This window comes from Mesocricetus auratus, unplaced genomic scaffold (genome assembly GCF_017639785.1).
Source record: "Mesocricetus auratus isolate SY011 unplaced genomic scaffold, BCM_Maur_2.0 Super-Scaffold_100028, whole genome shotgun sequence".
NCBI lineage: Eukaryota > Metazoa > Chordata > Mammalia > Rodentia > Cricetidae > Mesocricetus > Mesocricetus auratus.
The window spans coordinates 1,192,580-1,212,557 of record NW_024429209.1 but is presented as its reverse complement, the minus strand read 5'-3'; the positions used below and the strand labels follow the sequence as shown (position 1 = coordinate 1,212,557).

The 19,978-nt window shown below is 40.3% G+C and overlaps 1 protein-coding gene across 2 annotated transcripts in view; it reads right to left on the bottom strand.

Annotated features, from left to right (window-relative positions):
• Raly (RALY heterogeneous nuclear ribonucleoprotein) overlaps positions 1-19,978 on the bottom strand; it is a 73,660-nt gene that overhangs the window by 39,900 nt on the left and 13,782 nt on the right. For both annotated transcript variants that reach the window (XM_021235636.2, XM_005084641.4), the window contains exon 2: positions 5,104-5,189. The gene's annotated coding sequence lies outside the window, so the exon portion shown is untranslated. The remainder of the gene's footprint in view (positions 1-5,103; positions 5,190-19,978) is intronic.

Genomic DNA, 19,978 nt, shown 5'->3' with positions numbered 1-19,978 from the left:
AATAAAGCACTGTTGAGCCAATAGGAAACCAAGATAGGAGGGACTAAAAGTCCAGGAGGACTCTGGGAAGGAGAAACACAGGAGAGTCGAGATGTAACGCCATGGGGTAGGAATCCCGGAACTATTCTCCGGTAAGAAAAATACTTAGATTAACAATTATGGGGTAATTACTTAAGTCAGAGCTAGCTAGTAAGAAACAAGCAAGGCCAACAGCTTCATAATTAATATAGCCTCCTGTGTGTTTATTTGGGACTGATACGGCTCCAGAACCAGGCTGGCGGGAAGGCTTCTCTCAAACAAAAAGCTTCTCTTTACAAGGTGCTCAATAAACCAAACTTGTATTCCTAGAATAAGAATAGAGAGAAGTTTTCCTAGGGCTCAAACCCAGAAATAGTCAACTTCAAATCTCAATTCTCTTCCAATTGCTTCTGTGGAGGTTAAGAATGTAGCCAGGCTCCAAACAATTCTGCACATTGACTAGAGAGGAGAATGAGCTACTAGTTTTAAGTGTGGGGGCAGCATGACTAGAGTGGAAAACTAGCAACTTACTCTCTCTGCACAAAGTGGTGGTTCTAAGATAACGGCTAAAATAAAATGGTATATTCCCATGATAAAGACCAAGAGTAAAATTTTGCCTTGCTCAGACTCTTACTGGAATAATTGTAGTCTTTCTTTGCAAACTAATTTCTAATAGCATGCATACACCTATGCACCTAAATACTTTTTAAAAATTTAAGAGGGAAAGGGCAAACTACCAATAGAAAACAATGTGATTGACATGATAGGTAGGGAGGACTCAGGGACAAACCCCTAAAACATTTTTATAATGAATTAGTAATTTTAAGATGTTTTAGGAAAATTTCATGTCCACATGGCTTCAGTGGTAAATTCTATCAAACTTCTAAAGCATAATATAATTCTTTACAAATTTTCAGACTATAAAACAGACTGTGACTCTACTTCTCATTTAGCCTTTGAGGCCACTATTATTCTGATATGAAAGTCAAGACACCACAAAAATGCAATCAAATTTAGTATCACATAAAAATAATTATACATTACTACAAAGTGGGATTTATTCTAGGAATACAAGTTTGGTTTATTTAGCACCTGAAAATCAATATAATACCATGTTGATGACAGAATATAACCAGTCATAATAAAACCTCTCAATAAACTTAGAGTAAAAGGGAATTTTCTTATAGTAAGCCACCACAAACAAATTAAGACTGAATACTACATTGTAAAATAAATAAATAAGAACTGGAACAAGGTAACGCTCTCACCAGTTCTTTGCAACACCATACTACATAGAGAGTAAGAGGTAGTAGCTGTTGTAGTCGGTCAGAGGATTTGGTTTTTTTGTTTTTTGTTTTTTTGAGACAGGGTTTCTCTGTATAACAGCCCTGGCTGTCCTGGAACTCACTCTGTAAACCAGGCTGGCCTCGAACTCACAGAGATCCACCTGCCTCTGCCTCCCAAGTGCTGGGATTAAAGGTGTATGCCATCACCGCCTGCAGGATATTTTTTTAAAGACAGCTAGCTAATCATAACATTTCTCTATTCAAAAGCCTTACATAACTTGTCCTTAATCTTTAAGACAACTTCTCCATAGTCTAATGTCCCTTGCTTACTTCCTCTCTAGACACTAAGGACACTTTTGGTTTCTTCAAACACAACTAGTATGCTTCTGTTTCAGGACTTCTGACCTTGCTGAATCCTTGTGCCTAGAATGTTAGTTCAAGATATACAAAGTTCAACACTTCAGCTTCTGCACTAACCTTATTTTCTCAGACAGACCTTTTTCAATCTATAGTTCTCATATTCCCTTATCCTACATTATTTTTCTTCATATTTATTCATTCTTCTGCTTTCTTCCAGTAAAATGTAAACCATGAGATCAAACTATTTTCCTTTCTTTTTGTTTTCAGAGACAGGGTTTCTCTGTTTACCAGTCCTGGCTGTCCTGAAACTCACAACAGAGATCTGCCTGCCTCTGCCTCCCCAGTGCTGGGGTCAAAGTTGTGTGCCACCACTGCCTGGCTGAGATCAAATTATTTTATTCACTGCTAGATCTCAAAACCTAAAACCATGCATGGTGAATAGGAAATACCAGTAAGTACTAAGTAAATTAATAACAATTTCTTCAAAACAGAAATATAGTGGGATGAATAAAAATGGGGAGCTATTGATCCAAAAGGCTGAAAAGGACAACAGTTTAAAAACCCAAACCCAAGTATAACAGAAAAGGTTTAGGTCTCTGTACCCAGATTCTACTATATTCTAAGCTTAGCTCTTCCAATTAATGCCTTCGTGCCTTCTCTAAGTGTTAGTAATTTATAAAACAAGAATATCACCAAATACATCCCAAGCGCTGTTATGAAAATGAAATAAATTTACATAGAAGATTCAGAATGTGCCTAGTAATGTAGTATATCCCACAAATAACTAACTTTTCTGATAAAACCACAGAACTTACCTATTTCCCTAAGTTCCACCCCCATCTTAGTAAAGCACACAGGTATTTATTTGTAGTGCGGTTACCCACCTCTATATTCAATGCCTTCCAGCCTATTATTTTAAGTATATTATCATTTTTCTTTTATCCTTTCCATTACTGCCAGCTTTCGCCTCTTACCTCTAGCTGTTATTAATATTAGCATAGCTCCTCTCATTGCTTTTAATTTTATCTGCAAAAGTTTAAAAAAGCAAGACTTTTATCAGTACTATGCAAGGCTTAAGGACAGCAATGTTTTGTTTGCTTCTCTGTTTTTCAGTTGGGCTCTAGGAACCATGAGACTGCCTGTATATTACACACTTATTTACAAGAAACCGCTCACATGTTTAAGTAACAATGAAATGTTTTCATAGAGCAGTAAGTTCTAAACTTGGCACACAAGCCATGGAAAGATCATAATCCCTGGAACTCTAGATCAGCAAGACAGAAAAATATTAGTAAAAACCTGAAGATTCAGAGTACAACTGAAACTTGCCAACACAAAACTCGAGCACTATGTGGGCATTATATTCCTCTGTGCCCCTTCAAGTAGACAGAGGGGAAAAACAAAACAGCCTAAATCACTGGTCAGAGGAGAAAAGCAAGACAGTAGGAAAACTGGAATGATGATCTCCAGTAAGGCATGAAACTTCAACATAGGTATCCATTCTTTCACTAACAGTGGATGTGGTAGTAGACTATTCTGTGGCAACAGAAAACAAGCTATGTACTGAGCTGGTCAGTTCTGAAATGGATTATTAAAAAGAGATGCTTCAAGATCTACACCACAGCAGAGGCTGTGAAGCCTGGGCCCCTGAGTGCATTTAAACCTAACTCTGCAGAGCACATGCTGCAAACTTCAACTGCCAGTGTTGAATGATTCTGTCACCTATGCCCTGGAATCCATTTCTCTATGATAAAATATTGCTCTGGGGAAGTCCTACAGAAGAGAGAAAGATTCGGGGAAAGACAGCAGAAACATCCTAAGAAAAACCTTCTCTTTTGACTTTGGGGAGTAGGGTAACAAACAGGTCTCACTTTCTGGTTTCATTCATGCTACATATTAATTCACAAAAGTTTTCTGATTTAGATTTCTTGTTTGGGTCTTTACATTATTACTGAATGGCTGTACACACATATGGCAGGGAACTGGGGATTTAGCTTAGTGGTAGAGTGCTTGCCAAGCAAATACAATGCCCTAGGTACAGTCCTTAGCACACACGGAAAAAATGCTGCAGGGAAGCAGGAAGTTACAATTTTACAAACTGGGGGAATGAAGACTGTCCAAAGACACGCTGAAATTAAAAACTCAGGTATTTCAAGATGGTGCACACCTTTAATCCCAGGACTCAGGAGGCACAGGTAAGCAGATCTCTGGGAGTTTGAAGCCAACCTGGTCTACAGAGTAAGTTCCAGGACAGCCAGGGCTACACAGAGAAACTGTCTCCCAATGTCAACCCAGCTGTCCAGGTCCGTAACTCCTGTCAGCTCAACTTCGTAGACCTCTTCATTTTAGGGTATTTTCTTCTCCTCCCAGTCACAGATAAGCTACTTCCTGACTAAGATCTTCCTGCCTTGTACTCCCTGACCTTCTCATTGACTGCATCATTGATCACAAGGAACCCCAATTCCTCCCTGTCCTGATGGGTTCCTCAAATAACTTGAATCTCTGAGGAAGGCTGGCTCCTTAAATTTTCTAGAAAAATTTTAAGAAAGAAACAGTAGAATTCCAAGGAAACTATCAAGCAGTTCCCAGAAAAGTCTGTCACATCATAATGGTGTTCATAGTGAGCTGATTCTAAGATCAGCTTTATGGGTTCCTAGATTATTTGCCTCAATTTCTTCATCTATAAAATGGAGTTATCTTAGATAAAGGGAGAGCTAACATAATACATTCTCAATGTCGTGCCTTCTCTTCCTCTCTGGGCTGCTTAACACTCACACAGCTCTACTGGATCACTGCATCCTTTCCATTCAAAGCTCTACTGGATCACTGCATCTTTACCTATTTATTCACACAGGTCTATTAGATCACTGCATCCTTACTCACTCACACAGCTCTACTGGATCACTGCATTCTAACCCAGTCACACAGGTCTATTAGATCACTGCATCCTTACTCACTCACACAGCTCTACTGGATCACTGCTTTCTAACCCAGTCACACAGCTCTACTGGATCACTGCTTTCTAACCCATTCATGATCACATTCTGCAGAACAGAGAAGACTTAAGATTTCCTTAGGCTAACCTGGGGCTTACTAGGCCAAAGAGACTGAGGTCAAGAAGATCCCCAATGGGAATATAGGATCTAGGTCCTGAGATTTACCCTTGCCCCCAGCACTGGCAAAAGCAAGAAAGAAGGAAGCACTTTTTTTCTGGCAAATGATCCCAAACATTCTTATGGCAACTCCAAGAAAGTGGCCTCAATTCTCCTCTCAGGCCAACAAGCTACCTAGGCTCACATCCAATCTCTAGAATAATCCAATACCTAGAAAAAAAATAGTAATTGTAAGATATCAGTACAAAGGCTGAAAAGAATTCCTAAACCAGTTACCCTTTATCTTAACCATGGTTAGCCAAATCTGCCAGAACACCCTCACTCACCTGTACCAAGAATGAGTTTAGCCAGCTACTTCGGCCTTAGGGGCACAGGGTCAGCAGCAGCTGTCTCCTCTATAATCAGGGTTCACCTGTAACAGAGGAAAGAAGGTCATTTTGAATCCTGGTTTCTATCATTTCAGACCATGTTGAGTATTAGGAAGAAAATTTAAACAGTTATGAAATAAAAAACAGGGAGTTAAGAGTAGAATCTACTTTAGATAAAATGGCACGGAAGCCTTTCAAAGGATGCCATAAGAGCAGAGTGAGGAAAAACCAAGGGCTTTTCTCTTTAAAAGAATAGCAGTAATGACCCATTATATAAATATTATTTTTTGAGATAGGATCTGATGTAACTCAGGCTGGGTTTCAATTCATTATGTAACCAAGGATGGTCCTTACCTCCTGATCCTCCGGCCTCCACTTTCCAAGCCTGGTTGGGCACAGATGTACCACACCCAACCCTGGTTATGCTGCTGTCAGCTATTGTTTTTTTGACACTTTTCTTGGTGTTATTTTGTTTATTTGTTTGTCTGTTAGAGTTTTTTGGCTTGTTTTTGATTTTTCAAGAGTTTCTCTGTGGAACTCACACCAGGCTGGCCTTGAACCCACAGAGATCCGCTTGCTTCTGCCTCCCAAGTACCAGGATTAAAGAAGTCTCTGCAGCCCAACCAGCTGTCAGTCTATTGTTATATAAGGAGATCACAAAGGTACATTAGTTACTTTTCTGTGACAAATACCTGACAAAAAGTCACTTAAGAGAAAGCTCAGCAGTTAAAAGCACTTGGCTGCTCCTACAGAGGACCAGTATTTAGTTTGGCCACCTACAAGACAGTTTACAACCACCTATGACTCCAGTTGCAGGTGATCCAATGCCCTTTTCGGGCCTCTGCAGGCACCAGGCACATACACACACATACATGCAGACAAAGACACACATAAAATAAAAATAAATCTTTTTAAAAAGCCACTTATGGGAGGAAGAGTCTATTTTGGCTTTAAGGTGGGATAGAGGAAACTGAAAGCTCAGGTTAATTAAAAGCACTTGTTCTTGCAGAGGACCAAGGTTCAATTCCTAATACCCACATGGTGACACACACTCATCCATAACTCAAGTCCAAAACCCTCTTCTGACTTAAGCAGGAACCTGGCACACACATGGTACACAGACATACATGCAAGCAAAACATTCTCACATATAAAATAAGTTAAATTTAAGAAATAAAGAAAGAAAAGTAGAGAGACAGATAAGGGGTACAGGACTGGCAAAATGGATCCGCGGATAAAGGCACTTTACTGAGTCTGACCACCTGACTTTTATCCAAAAGACCCAAAAGGCAGAAGAGAACTGACTTAACCAAGAGGGTTGTCCTCTGACCTACACACACTCATACATACACAATTCAATTAGTAAGTCAATATTAGAAAGGAGAAGAGATATAGTCCACCACGGAGTGGGAGGAGGGCATTAACAGCACTCTATGTCAGGAAGCAGAGGACAGACAGGAAATGGGACTAGGTTATACAACCTCAAGTTGTCCCACAGTCACCTGCTTCCTCTAGGTAGGCTCCAGCTCCAAAAGAGTCTACACCCTTCTAAAACAGCACCACCAGCTCAGGACAAAGTATTCAAATACATGAACTTACAAGGGACATTTCACTTTGAAACCACAACACAGGCTTTTACCATCCATACTGGGCCACATCCTTGTTTTTTTTTTTAACCATTTACTTATTTAGGTGGGAGTGGAGGTATCTTGCACATGAGCATGCTATGTATGGTACATATATTGGGGTCAGAAGACAACTTAGGAGTCAGCTCTCTCCTCTCACCATGTGGGTCCCAGGTTTTAAACTCAGGTAGTCACACTTGATAGCAAGTTCCTTTACCCACTGCGTAATCTTACTCCCCTACCCCACCAATTAAGGATTGGTTTTATTTGGGGGCTAGAGAGATGACTCAGTGATTAAGAGTTTTTACTTCCCGTTCTTCCATAGGACATATTTGTTTCCTAACACCCACATCAGACATCTATCTCATAAACACTTATCAAATGCAACTCCCAAGCCCTCTGTGGACGCCTGCATACACAAGGCATTCCCTCACACAAACATAGACATGCATAAATAAAACTAAGAAAATAAATATTAACACACAAAAATAAAATTATAAAGGAGCATGATTTATTTTTATTTATTTATGTGTTTCTGTGTGGATTTTTGTGAATGAATGTCAAATTTGTGCAGTACCCATGGAGGCCAAAAGAATCAAATCCCCTAAAGTGACAGTTATAGGTAGTTGTGAGTCACTGGATGTGGGTGCTAGGGGCCTTACTTTTTCAGAGTAGCAACTATTCTCAGTCACTTAATCACTAGGCCATTTCTCCATTCCCTGGAGACTATATTCTAAGGGTTGAGATTATTAACAAGTAGGCCTTTCCTGAAATATCTGATCAAAGTACCTTATATAATAACATGGAGACCTTTCTGATAATCAGCATTTACTGTGTCCTGGATGTGTGTTCTATCCCTGTTCCTGGGAACCACATTACTATGGCCCAATTAACTGCAAGTTAAGACTGAAGAGAATTACTCCTCCCTTAGAGCATTCCATCTAAAAATAGGAAACAGATTCTACAAAAGTATAAGGAAACCAGGAATATATACCTAGAGGCTAAGGGAACACTGGAGCCTGGACAGCAAACGCAGACTAATCAAGCAAAAGGCCAAAGGAGGAAGAAAGGGAATACTTCAAGGGGTAGAAGAATATAAACCTGACAGAAACAATCACTTCCTATATATTTGTAAACAAATTTTTAAACATGTCTTTACATATCCCTTGGTGGTTTACAATAAATGACTTCCAAAGTCTAAAAGAAGGTTACTTGAAAGGAGGCACTGAAACTATCTTCCTGGGAGGAAGGTGGAGAGGAGGAGGAAGGGGAAGGAGGGGGGAGAAAAGTGGAGGGGAGAGAGAGAGAGAGAGACAGAGACAGAGACAGAGAGAGACAGAGACAGAGACAGACAGAGACAGAGACAGAGACAGAGACTGAGTTCTCTTGCCCTCTGGAGTAGCAACCAGCAGGAGAAAACAGTAACAGAAGAACCTACTAGCTCCAAGCTCCCTCCAGCAATGCTCACCAGCAAAGGGCATTCTCCAATTCACTTCTACTACAATCAGTACTTCTGGGCTCACAACTGCCCACACAGGGAAAGAAAGATTAACACAGAGCAAACAGTCATTGTCCACAGCCAAGCTTGCATATGAATTTGCTAATTCTGTTCCAGATGTCCTCCCACTTTCAAAGCTGCCCTCAATCCTCCGGAGTCCTGCTTTTCTTAGACTTGACAGAACACTACAGTCTTGCAGTTTTTCCAAGACTCCTCCCATTTACAAAGACACCTAACCTTGAATAGAATAATAAATCCAAATATTGTGTTGCTTCAAGAAGATCTCATAACAAAAATTCAGCCAAGTCACAAAGTGGTCCAGCAAATCTCCACCCTACTCCTTAACAAATGCAAATGTCAGAATGCCTGGCATAGCCAGTAACTTAATGTCAGACAGTAAGCACATTAATGTATGTCACAAAAATTGAAATTCAATCCAGGCAGTCTCCAGCCTGCCCGGAGGAATGTCCTAAGAATACAACAGATGTGCAAATTCTTGCTTTTGCATATTCTGGGAACTAAGTAAGAACATTTCTCCTTCCTCAGCTGAAGCTGTCTCCAGTTTTCCCCTCCTCCTTCCCTAAGAACCAACCCTGCAGAATTATCAAGGGAGGCACAAGTAATTACTGTTTTCTTTTCTCCATGCTAATGAGACAGTTGGATGGTTCCCCTTCCCCCTCTAGAGCTAAGAGGAGAATCTCAGACTTTACAATCAGAAACCAACACACCAAAGCTCATGTCAGACAGTGTTCTGTGCAACTAAGACTACACAGAAGATAGTTTTCCTATCCCTGATGAGAGCAGCACTAGAAGGACCACACCACCTGACAGGACAGGCCAGACCAGAGCTGGAAGGGGATCTGTCTAAAATCAAAGTCAATGAATGGCAAGACCACAATGAACCTTCTTATTTCCCAACTAGTGTGCTTTCCACATTATCCAGACTTTGTGATGTAGAATCAATTTGGGGTTCCCTCAGTATGGAAGCTGGGATTGTAGGTTAAGTTCATGTCAGTTTTGAACCAACAATAACAATGTTATGTAGATGTGGACTCAACCCAAGAAAACCAAGGCCTGGGTGAAAGACCAGAATCTGAGACAATGATAAACTCCACCAAATTAACACCACAGGAGAATAGAATAATTAAAAAGACAACACGTGGATTTCAGTTGGGATTCAGGTCATTTGTATGAAGGGGAGATTAGCCTAAAGGAAGAAGGAACCTTAGGTATAGTAAGACATTAAGTATCTATACTGAGATCTCAGGCTGTTTGTTCCCAGGTTAATGAAGAAACTATCAAAAGCTTCACAGATCAGAGTAAAGGGAAACAGATAACTGAAAGACACTATTGTTCAGAGCCAGCCATGGTCAGTGAAAAAGACCTGATCTCTTGGAAAAAGCACCAGGTTTACAAATACTAAGCTGAGAAGAAAATGGGATAACTTACATAACTTATCAAAGCTTGGCTTTTTTGTTTGTTTCTGCTGGGAGAGGTGCTTTGCTTTTCAGCTTGAGACTCACTTCTTGCCTCTCTCTAGCTACCATAGCTTTATCATTTCAAATTGAGACTGAGAAATTTAAATTCAGCTATCAAACAAATTGTGATTTCTTCTCCTCCTGGTAAGGCCTGGGAATCAACTTTTCCTCCTGTTATCTCACATTAGGCTGCTGGCTGTAGGGCAAGATCTTGTGGAGCTCTTGCAGCTATTCAGGACACAGCCAGTTGACCATGATGAGGCTTTACTACTTAAATAGGTTTAGGTCCATTTGAAAGCCCCTATCTTTGGCACCTGCCTTGAACTTAGGTCCTTCCTGAGATAAAAGCACATCTCTGAACCCAAGGCCAGGCTTCCCCAATGGCCAGTCTCCAAAGGCTATCTATTTGCTACCATTTCCATTGAGTTCATTCCTTTCCCAAGCTCCTATAAGAAAAGGCAGCAAAATACAACTGAAATACCAAGGAAATAGGTCTCGCTTTGAGCCCTAGCTGAAGCACCCAAACTGGTGACAGTGCTTTGATCACTCTTGTTTTCTTGACTATCTCCTCTACTACTTCTTTTCTCTCAATGAGTTAATCATTGAAAATCACTGTCTACATCAAATGATAAACTGTAAAATGAAGTTTGGCTATTAAGAACAGTTACAGATGGCTACAGTCTTCACAATTAAAGGTGGTGAATTTCAAGCACATAAAGGTACATGCATAAACTCATACTCTACACTAAAAGAGGGAAACTTTAGGAAAAGGTTAAAACGAAAAAGGATATGTTTTGACACTACCCCTTGAAAAGAAATCCCAAGTCCCAAAAGTGGCCATCTGTACTGGAACTTACAAGAGCCAAAGATATCCACCATGATCGACTGTACTCTAAAACCATGAGCTAAATATACCTAAAGTTACTTTTTTGTCAGCTACTTGGTGACAGCAACACAAAAACATTAAAAAAAAAAATGATGGGAGCTGAGTCAATGTCTCAACATTTAAGAGATCTTATAGTTTCCTTCACCCATAATGGGCAGCTGACAGCCACCTATAACCTCAACTCCAGGAGATTCAATACCCTCTTCTAGCCTCTACAGGTATCCACACGCACATGTGCGTACACATACATAGATGTACACATAAATAACAATAATCTTTTTACAAAACCAAATGGAATCATTGTTGCATTCAATCTGACCCACATGGGAAAAGAACTGAAGACTAGAAAAGAATTAGAATGGTACAAGCAGAGCTTAATGGGTCACTGTGGAGGGCTCTTCTAAAGCAAGCTCCAAAGATGGAAAGAAGACACAAACGCAAGAATAGAGGGCAGGCCAAATGGCTCAGTAGGCATTCAATGCCCAGAACCAACATAAAAGTGGAAACTCCAAAGTTGCTTCTCACCACCATACTTGCACTATACTATGAGCACATGTGTGCCCTACCCCCCCATTCTTCATTCAATAAATATTTTTCTGATTTTGAAGAATTTGTTTTGGTTCAAAGTTTCAAGATAGACACTATAGCAGGAGCATGAGGCAACTGGACACACAACAACCATAACCAGCAGGCAAGGCTGAGACTGATACTGGTACTTAGCTTGCTTTTTCCTTCTTACTCAGTCTGGGACCTCAACCTATGAAATCATGCCATCCACATTCTTCCCTGCTGTTAAGTCTTTCTGAAAACACCTTTATAAACACATCCAGAGGTATGTCCCATGATGGTTCTAAATCCCAAATTGACAATGAAAATTAGCTATCTCTATCAGGAATGAACTAGAAACCACTAAGTTTCACTCTGGTAAAGAATCTGGCTACATCTGTCTATGTCCTAAAAGACATGAATATGGTGAATTTAAAAATAACAGACTAATTTGGTAGAAGAAATTTCATGACAGTGTAACACTCAGGCTGTGGTATGGTTACTGTTTGCTGCATTTACCTAGGTTTACAGCAAAAGAAAGCATCAAGTAAAGCAAAAAAAGATGGAAAATGAGAAAAGGAGCTTGAATCTGGTCAAAGTTGAGAACATGGTAATGTGAGCAAAGTAGCTGTCAATTGTTGAAAATATTAGCACCTTGGGGCTGGAGAGATGGCTCAGTGGTTAAGAGCACCGGCTGCTCTTCCAGAGGTCCTGAGTTCAATTCCCAGCAACCACATGGTGACTCACAACCATCTATAGTGGGATCTGATGCCCTCTTCTGGCGTAACGGTGTACAAGCAGATAGAGCACTCATATAACATAAAATAAAATCTTTAAAAAAAATAAAAAAGAAAAAATATTATTAGCACTGTCAATCTCATGCTCTGCATTGGGACAATAAGAAAGGTACCTTGAGTGCAGGACTCAACCTATTGAGAACTCTGGGCAATCCTGTCCTAAGTGTCACTTAGGGAAGTGTTTTCTGCCCATCAATAACAGAAGCAGCAATTGTAATCCAAGAGGACCATGCTACATCTCAAACTGGGAGAACCTGGCGTTGTCACCCATTGATGCTGGTTTGCAAATATGCAAAGTGCAAACCCCAATCAGCTAAAGCACAAGTCATAATCCCAACACTAAACACAGAGTTGCAAGGTTTGGTGTTTGCCCTATTAGGTTTCAGGCTTACTTTTACTTAACCCATCATTACTTGCTATCCTCTCAATCTACACTTAGAACTTTATTTATTTATTTATTTTAATAATCACAAGGGCTCACAGCCAAGAGTGTGTCTCATGGCTCGGATGAGACTTAGGACTTACCAGGACTTTTGAAGTTATAGAGAAGATATTTCTCCCTCTCCTGATAGGGTTTCTCTAACATCCCCTGGCTGGCCTAGAATTTGCTTTGTAGACCACATTGACCTTGAACTCAAGAAATACACCTGCCTCTGCCTCCCAAGTGCTGAGATTAAAGGCTTACACTATCATGCCTGGCTATATTTCTCATTTTTATAATGTAAAAAATTCCTCACAATGATCCTTCCCATCTGATGACACTGTTTAGGGGGATTGTGGAACCTTCAGAAGGTGCAGCCTAGATAGAAGAGGTGGAGCTAGCTAGAAGAGGGTTACTGTGATGTGGGCCTTAAGGCTTAGTATGGTTACTTACATTCTCGAACTGCTCTGCTCAGAGCCACTTCTATGGTCCTACCTTTCCATGATGGCATGTACCTTGAAATGTTAAGCAAAATGAATTCTATCTTAAGTTGCTCCTTTGTCGGTTGAGCTAGTCGTCTTCTTCTGTTGCTATGATAAAACACTGACTAAAAGCAACACACAGGAGAAAAGGATTTATTTGGTTATACTTCCAGGTCATAATTCATCACTGAGGAAAGTCAGGGTCAGAACCATAGAGGAATGCTGCTTGCTGGCTCTCCCTCTGGCTCATATTTAATTAGCTTTCTTACACAGCCCAGGACCAAGTGTCTAGTGGTGGCGCTGCTCTTGGTGGACTGTGATCCCTCCTGCATTAATTAATAAGACACTCTTCCACAAGCATGCACACAAACCAATCTGATGTAGACAATTCTTCAACTGAGGTTCTCCTTTCAGAAGATGGACTACAGATTGCATTGACAACTGATGCTAACAATACAAATGTCAATTAGTACTTATGCTTGTTTCTGGCTAGGGATAAATCCAGCCTTTGGTTTTTGGCAGTTGAAGGATAGAAACAAATTCAATCTGGCTACAACAAATGTCAGAAGTAATGAAGGGAAAAGGTACATGGTATTTTCAAATTACTTCCCCTATACCTCCAGACATACTCAGTCACCAAACCCTCTGCCCAACTTCTTTTTGACAAAGGGTCTCACTCTGTATCCCTGTCTGGCCTGGCTCTCACTACATAGACTAGGCTGACCTTAACTCAAGAGAGGTCCACCTGTCTCTGCCTCCCAAGTGCTGTGATTAAATATGACACCACACCCACCATGCCTAACATAACTCCAACTACTTTCTAGGACATTTGTCTTTCCAACTGGATGACTTACAAAATTCCACCAGCACATGCAGTGGCGCATGCGTTTAATCCCACCCAGCACTCAGGAGGCAGAGGCAGGCAGATTTCTTAAGGCCAGCCTGGTCTACAGAATGGGTTCCAAGACAGCTAGGGCTACATAGAGAAACCTTGTCTATAAAAACAAAACAAAATAAAACAAAAAATCTGTAAGGAAGACTCAAGCTGGTAAGGCTTTTATCCTACTTACTACATTAGATTCATCTGGGCCTCTGAGCAGTTAGATGACTGGGTCAAGGTTAGCAGCTAATAAAAGCACATTAGTACTTGCCTACACATCAAATGCCTTTTTCTGACATGATGATATTTCAACAAAGTTAGTTTTTATAAACTTGAGAGGCAGAAGAGACAAATGTTACCTGTTAAATCATATTGCTAAATTCTTTTAATATTGCCAATCTATTTCAGACTTAGTTCTAACATTTACCTTCTCTTACAAACCCTATATAATTACCTAACTCAGGTATCAGTTAACCTTTTCTGTGCAGGGCTGGACAGCTAGACTGTTAGGCTTTGTGGGCTACTACAGCAGCAATCTCTATAGTATTCAACCCATCACTGTAAAGCAAAAACATTACACATACATTCTGTGGGTCAGAGGCTATATATCAGCCTATGATAATAATTTACTGACACTTGTTTTAACTTACTTGTCTCCAATCACTTCTATCAGAGACTACACCATATATACACTGCTATCTCAGTCTTATACCATCTCAATGAATTCGATTGCCTTGCCCTCTGGATGAAGTTTAAACTCTACTCTCATCATCTACCACATCCTTTCCCTGTACACTACTCAAATCACAACAGACAGCTATCATTTGACAGATCCTAACTTTTGCCAAGCTATTTCCCAACACCTGCAATGCTTTTCTCTTTTATTCCCTATTCAAGGGCAAGCTCAATGAAAAAGGCTGTGGTAAATCTTTGTCAATGATCAGTGGAAAAATTAATCCTTTTTCAACTTTCCTGACCAGTCCCTCTCTTCTCCAGGTAAATCTGTCCAGCAGATATCATCTACATGTTGAGTGTTACAATCAACTTTTCACAAGCCTACATGTCTTAATTTACTAGGCACTCTTGAAAGTAGAACCTGTATCTGAAATATTTATGTACTCATTTCAGTACCTCATATACATAAGGCACTCAAACTTTCTAACATTGAATAAGGCTTATCCTGCCTTTCATAATTTGTCAATATAGGAATGATTATTCCTTACCTATTGCTGCCTCACCACAATTCTAAGGTTCTCAGGATCAGGGATTGTGTCTTACTCTCTCTCTAGTTATTAGCATAAAACATAGCAGTCAGTGTCTGGTGACTTAAAAAGGCTTCTAGCAGAATTCCTGACTTGGTATCAATCGATTCTTCAGTTAGTTTCATGGACTTGGACCTAGTTCTCACCCCAAGATATTTTGAGGGTAGCCAGGTAAATAGTTAAGACTAGGCAACCATCAAGACTGTACAAAGTTAGAGGAATTGGAGATACATGAAAACACTTCTGTTTTCAGACTTTCTTGTTCCTAATCTCAAATTGTTGGTGGTTTTGTTTGCTTGCCTTTGGAACAGGCCTTGATTAGTCTTGAACTCCTGGTGATCTTCTTGCCATCAGCCTCCTGGATTTACAGCAATGATTTACAGGTGTTCATCACCACAGACAGTTAAAGTGTCCTTAATACTAGTCATAACTTACCCAAGAACAAGGTCTAGCCCTAGATCAACAGGCTTCTAACAAATGCCATTTCCTTCATCTTCAAAGCAGAGAATTTCATTCAAAGGCTTAAGTCCAATTTCAACTTAAGAAAAACATTAGATGTATGCGGTAACAACCATCTTGATGGCACCTCTGCAAAGACTATGTCCGGGTAAGCCTTCAGCCCACCACTACAGCTCCCCTACCTTGGTAAATCTATGGGCACAAAGACTACACTGCTGATGAGAAACATAAAAGAATTTTTCTAAGCCCAAAACAGAACGACATTTCATCTGGGTAAGTGAGCCTGTCACAGGCCTGGGGTACTTACTAATCTGTCATTTCAGGATTACGGCTGTCAAGTTTTAATTAGGGTAATTAGAGTTAAAAATGTAATTTCATTTCAGAAGTATTTTGAACAGATTCCATTAATTTCTTTTTTTAAAAGCAGAGAGGAGGGGCAGACTATATGGAGCTAGTGGGATTTTGCCAGAAAAACCAACCAATTTGCCCAGGCCAGAATTTTCAAATCATTGCCAAAAACTCAGAACCTCTGGCAGGCTTGGTCCAAAAGATTGCTGGTTTTCAGTTTTCCTTCTGCCTTCCCTCTACGGAATTCTAAAACTTTCAAGTGGTACCTTCTTATAAATCTAACTCTTCCACCACCTATAGTCCTATATCTAATGGTTACAGCAGAAATGTGGCAAAGGCCAAGGGCTCAATCAGATTTGCTATTTTAACAACTACTCTAATGTCCACTCCTTTACCCTGGGCTCTTTTTTTAGTTTTTCGAGACAGGGTTTCTCTGTATTGTTTTGGAGGCTGTCCTGGAACTCGCTCTGTAGACCAGGCTGGGCTCGAACTCACAGAGATCCACCTGCCTCTGCCTCCCAAGTGCTGAGATTAAAGGTGTGTGCCACTACCGCCCAGATACCCTGGGTTCTTGAATATAACTTTATGCTTTTGTTTGTGCTGGTTCCTTCTCTACCTTAACTCTTCACTTTTCCTTCAAATCACAAGTAAAGCCTGGCATGGCAGCACTCACCTTGAAATTCCAGCACTCAGGAAGCTGAGACAGGCAGATCTATGAGTTCAAGGTCAGCCTGGTCTACATGGAGAGTTCCAAAAAGGAAGAGAAAGAGGGGGGAGGGGAAAGAGAACGAGAACCATGGGGGCTGGAGAGATGGCTCAGCAGTTAAGACTGGTTGCTCTTCCATAGGATCCTCATTCAATTCCCTATACCCACATGGCAGCTAACAACTCTAACTCCAGGAGCAGGGAATTTGATTCCCTCACACAGACACACACGCATAACACCAATGAATAAGTAAAATCCTAAAATAAAACAGGTGGCATCCTCTTGTCATCCCAGCACTTGGGAGGTAGGGTAGGAGAACTGAGAGTCTGGGGCCAGCCTGGACTACATGAGATTATCTCAAAAAAAAAAAAACAAAAGCACAAATCATTTATATTCCCCAGGAAAGTCCATTTTCATCCTTATGCATGATCCTATTAAAGAGCACACACCATCTACCATGGTTGGTATCCTTCCCTAAATGATGCTAGATTGTGAAGTTATCTAGGAATCCTTGGCACAAGCAGAAGTCTTAATATATAGGACAATACTCATCCAGGATCTGACACAACACAGGTAACTGAACATACTAAGCCTTCAGGTTCTCAGTGCATAGAAATATCCAGAGTCCTTTTCTCCTCCTTCAATTGAGCATCACTCTAAAAGGCCTTCTTCCATTGATCCCAAATGATGACTGATCTCTCCCATTAGATCCTGTTCATTCCTTAGACCTTGAAAAGGAGATGAGGAAGTAAAAACAAGCAGAGACCCCCACCCCGTAACTATATTACCACTGGTTTTAAAAGAAATTTCCTCCAGTCTTTGAAGGGCTACAAAGACAGGACCTGATGTTCAATCGAATATATGTGAGGATAAAGGTGGGCCTGATTAAAAAAAAAAATTCAGTAGTTGGAATTACAATTGTCTCTCAAATTTTGGTCATCACCACAGACAATATGCTATGTAAAAATGAACAGTCAAGTATTTTTTATTTCATTCTCTCAGCTTCCATTTCCTTTTCTAACCTACTCTGGTAACTTAGAAGATATAAACATGTAAAAGAGCTTACCCTACTATTTAACATTTATGAAGTATTAAATAAGTGACTTCCATCTGAGAACGTGGTCTGTAACTAGGCACTAGCATGATTTTATTAGGTGAGGAAAAAATGAAGGAGAGCACAAGTTCACCAGCCTTTCCACAATTTGTTTAGGGCAGTTCTGCCTGTTACTGATCCCAGGAGAGGACTATACTTTCAGAACCATGATGCTAACAATTATAACCAGATCCATTTCATGGTAATCAGGAGTCTCCCCAGCTCTGGCTACAAGCCCATATAGATCCGTTTCTAATTAGGAACCACTGTAACACTTCTGACAGGTCAGGCTCTAGATAGCCTCTACTGAATGTCCTGAAATGCCTGCCCATTGGAGACTACTTTAGTGAGATTGAAACAACAGACTAAATTACGCATAAAGCAGTAGGCTATGGTGGCCAATGCATTTAATTCCAGCACTTGGGAAGTACAGGCATATGAGTTCAAGGCCAGCCTGATCTACAGTGGTTCTCAACCTTCCTAACGTTTCGACCCTAATACCTCATGTTGTGGTGACCCCCAACTATAAAATTATTTTTGTTGCTACTTCATAATTTTGCTACTTATGAATGCAAATATCTGATATGCAGGCTATCTGATATGGCACCCCTGTTGAAGGGGACTTCCAAAGGGGTCACAACCCACAGGTTGAAAACTGCTGTTCTAACCCAACCTTCCTCTACGTTATTTCTAAAAGATCTGTCATAAATAGTTCACAATCTACAAAATAAATGACAAGCAATCCACTAAGTTGTCAGTAGGCATTTCTTTTAAAAACTACTTTTTGGCCGGGCAGTGGTGGCACACGTCTTTAATACCAGCACTTGGGAGGCAGAAGCAGGTGAATCTCAGTGAGTTTGCGGTCAGCCTGGTCTACAAAGTGAGTTCCAGGAAAGCCAGAGCTGTTACACAGGAAAAAAAAAAACAAAAAAAAAAAAAAAAAAAAAACAAGAAAACAAACAAAAATCCCTAATTTTTAAAATTAAAATGCCTGCCACGTCCCGGCCAGTGATGGCTATAAAGTGAGATCCTGTATCAGGGAGAAAAATAAAATTTTAATTTAAAAAGTTTGTTAAGAGCCGGGTGGTGGTGGCGCACGCCTTTCATCCCAGCACTCAGGAGGCAGAGGCAGGTGGATCTCTGTGAGTTCGAGGCTGGGCTGGACCGACAGCCTCCAAAACAATACAGAGAAACCCTGTCTTGTAAAAAAAAAAAAAAAAAAAAAAAGTTTGTTAGGAAGATAGACAAACTCTAGGAAGAAAATGGTTGCATCTCAGTGTAAGGAGTGTATAAGGCACTACTGCATTAAGTGTGTGTGGAATGTGGGACTTAGGCAGGAGTGTCAGTGCATGTACAAGAAGGGAGGATGGCCTGCAACAAGAGGGTGATGTTTAATGTAACAATTTGTCCTAACCTATCAAGTCTCTTAGCTTCATTCTGTAACAGAACTCATCAAGCCTAAGAAGAAAAAAATGTTAACTGGCTTTCTCAGCCCCAGCTCCCTGTAAGAAACGCCATGCTGACAGCAGAGACAGCCTGCTCGGAAGCCCTGAGTAGGTTAAATAAAAACCAAATAGAATTAGAACTCTAGTGACTGACACCTGTCCCACTTCAAATCAATGAGAACCACATAAATCTACATAAGCCTATTCCCTGGCTTTATCTTTTCTATAAAATTTAACATTTCGATGGGGAAAACAGACAAATTGAATATGGCTTTGTCTCCAGCTTGGGACAAAACTGTCAATTTTTTCTCTTTTATATGTTTTATGTCATTTTTCTTTTTGTGGGGGCAAGTGCTCAAACCCAGAGCCAGGCTTCTACTCGAGGGTTTCAGTAATTGCCTGCCATTTTTGACACCATTACCTTTTTAGCCATGTCCAACGTCTAATTCCTTCCCAGACCAGTAATATATCTTATAGGTCACTAAAACAGGTATCTCTGATCCATACAAATCTGGTTTAAAAATCCCAGATTAGTTACCAACATTCAAAATTAGATCATGCTTTTTAAAATTAGGCAGCATGGTGAAATACACCTTTAATCCCAGTACTCAGGAAACAGACACTGGAGGTGGATCTCTGTGAATTCAATCCAGCCTTGATCTACACAGTGAATTCCAGGCCAACTAGAGCCATATGGACTGTTCTTTTAAAAATTTTCTAACTATTCTTATAATTGTCAAAATCTAGTAACATTAGACCCACTGGAAGACCAAAAGGTTTTCTATAATCTTTCGTTTCTTTGATGTCTTCTCTTTTAACTTTAAAACAAAACAAACAAAAAAACCCCACATCTTTCTTAGAATGGTGGCAGGTCAGCGACTTAGGTGTTTGTCACCAACTAGGCCTT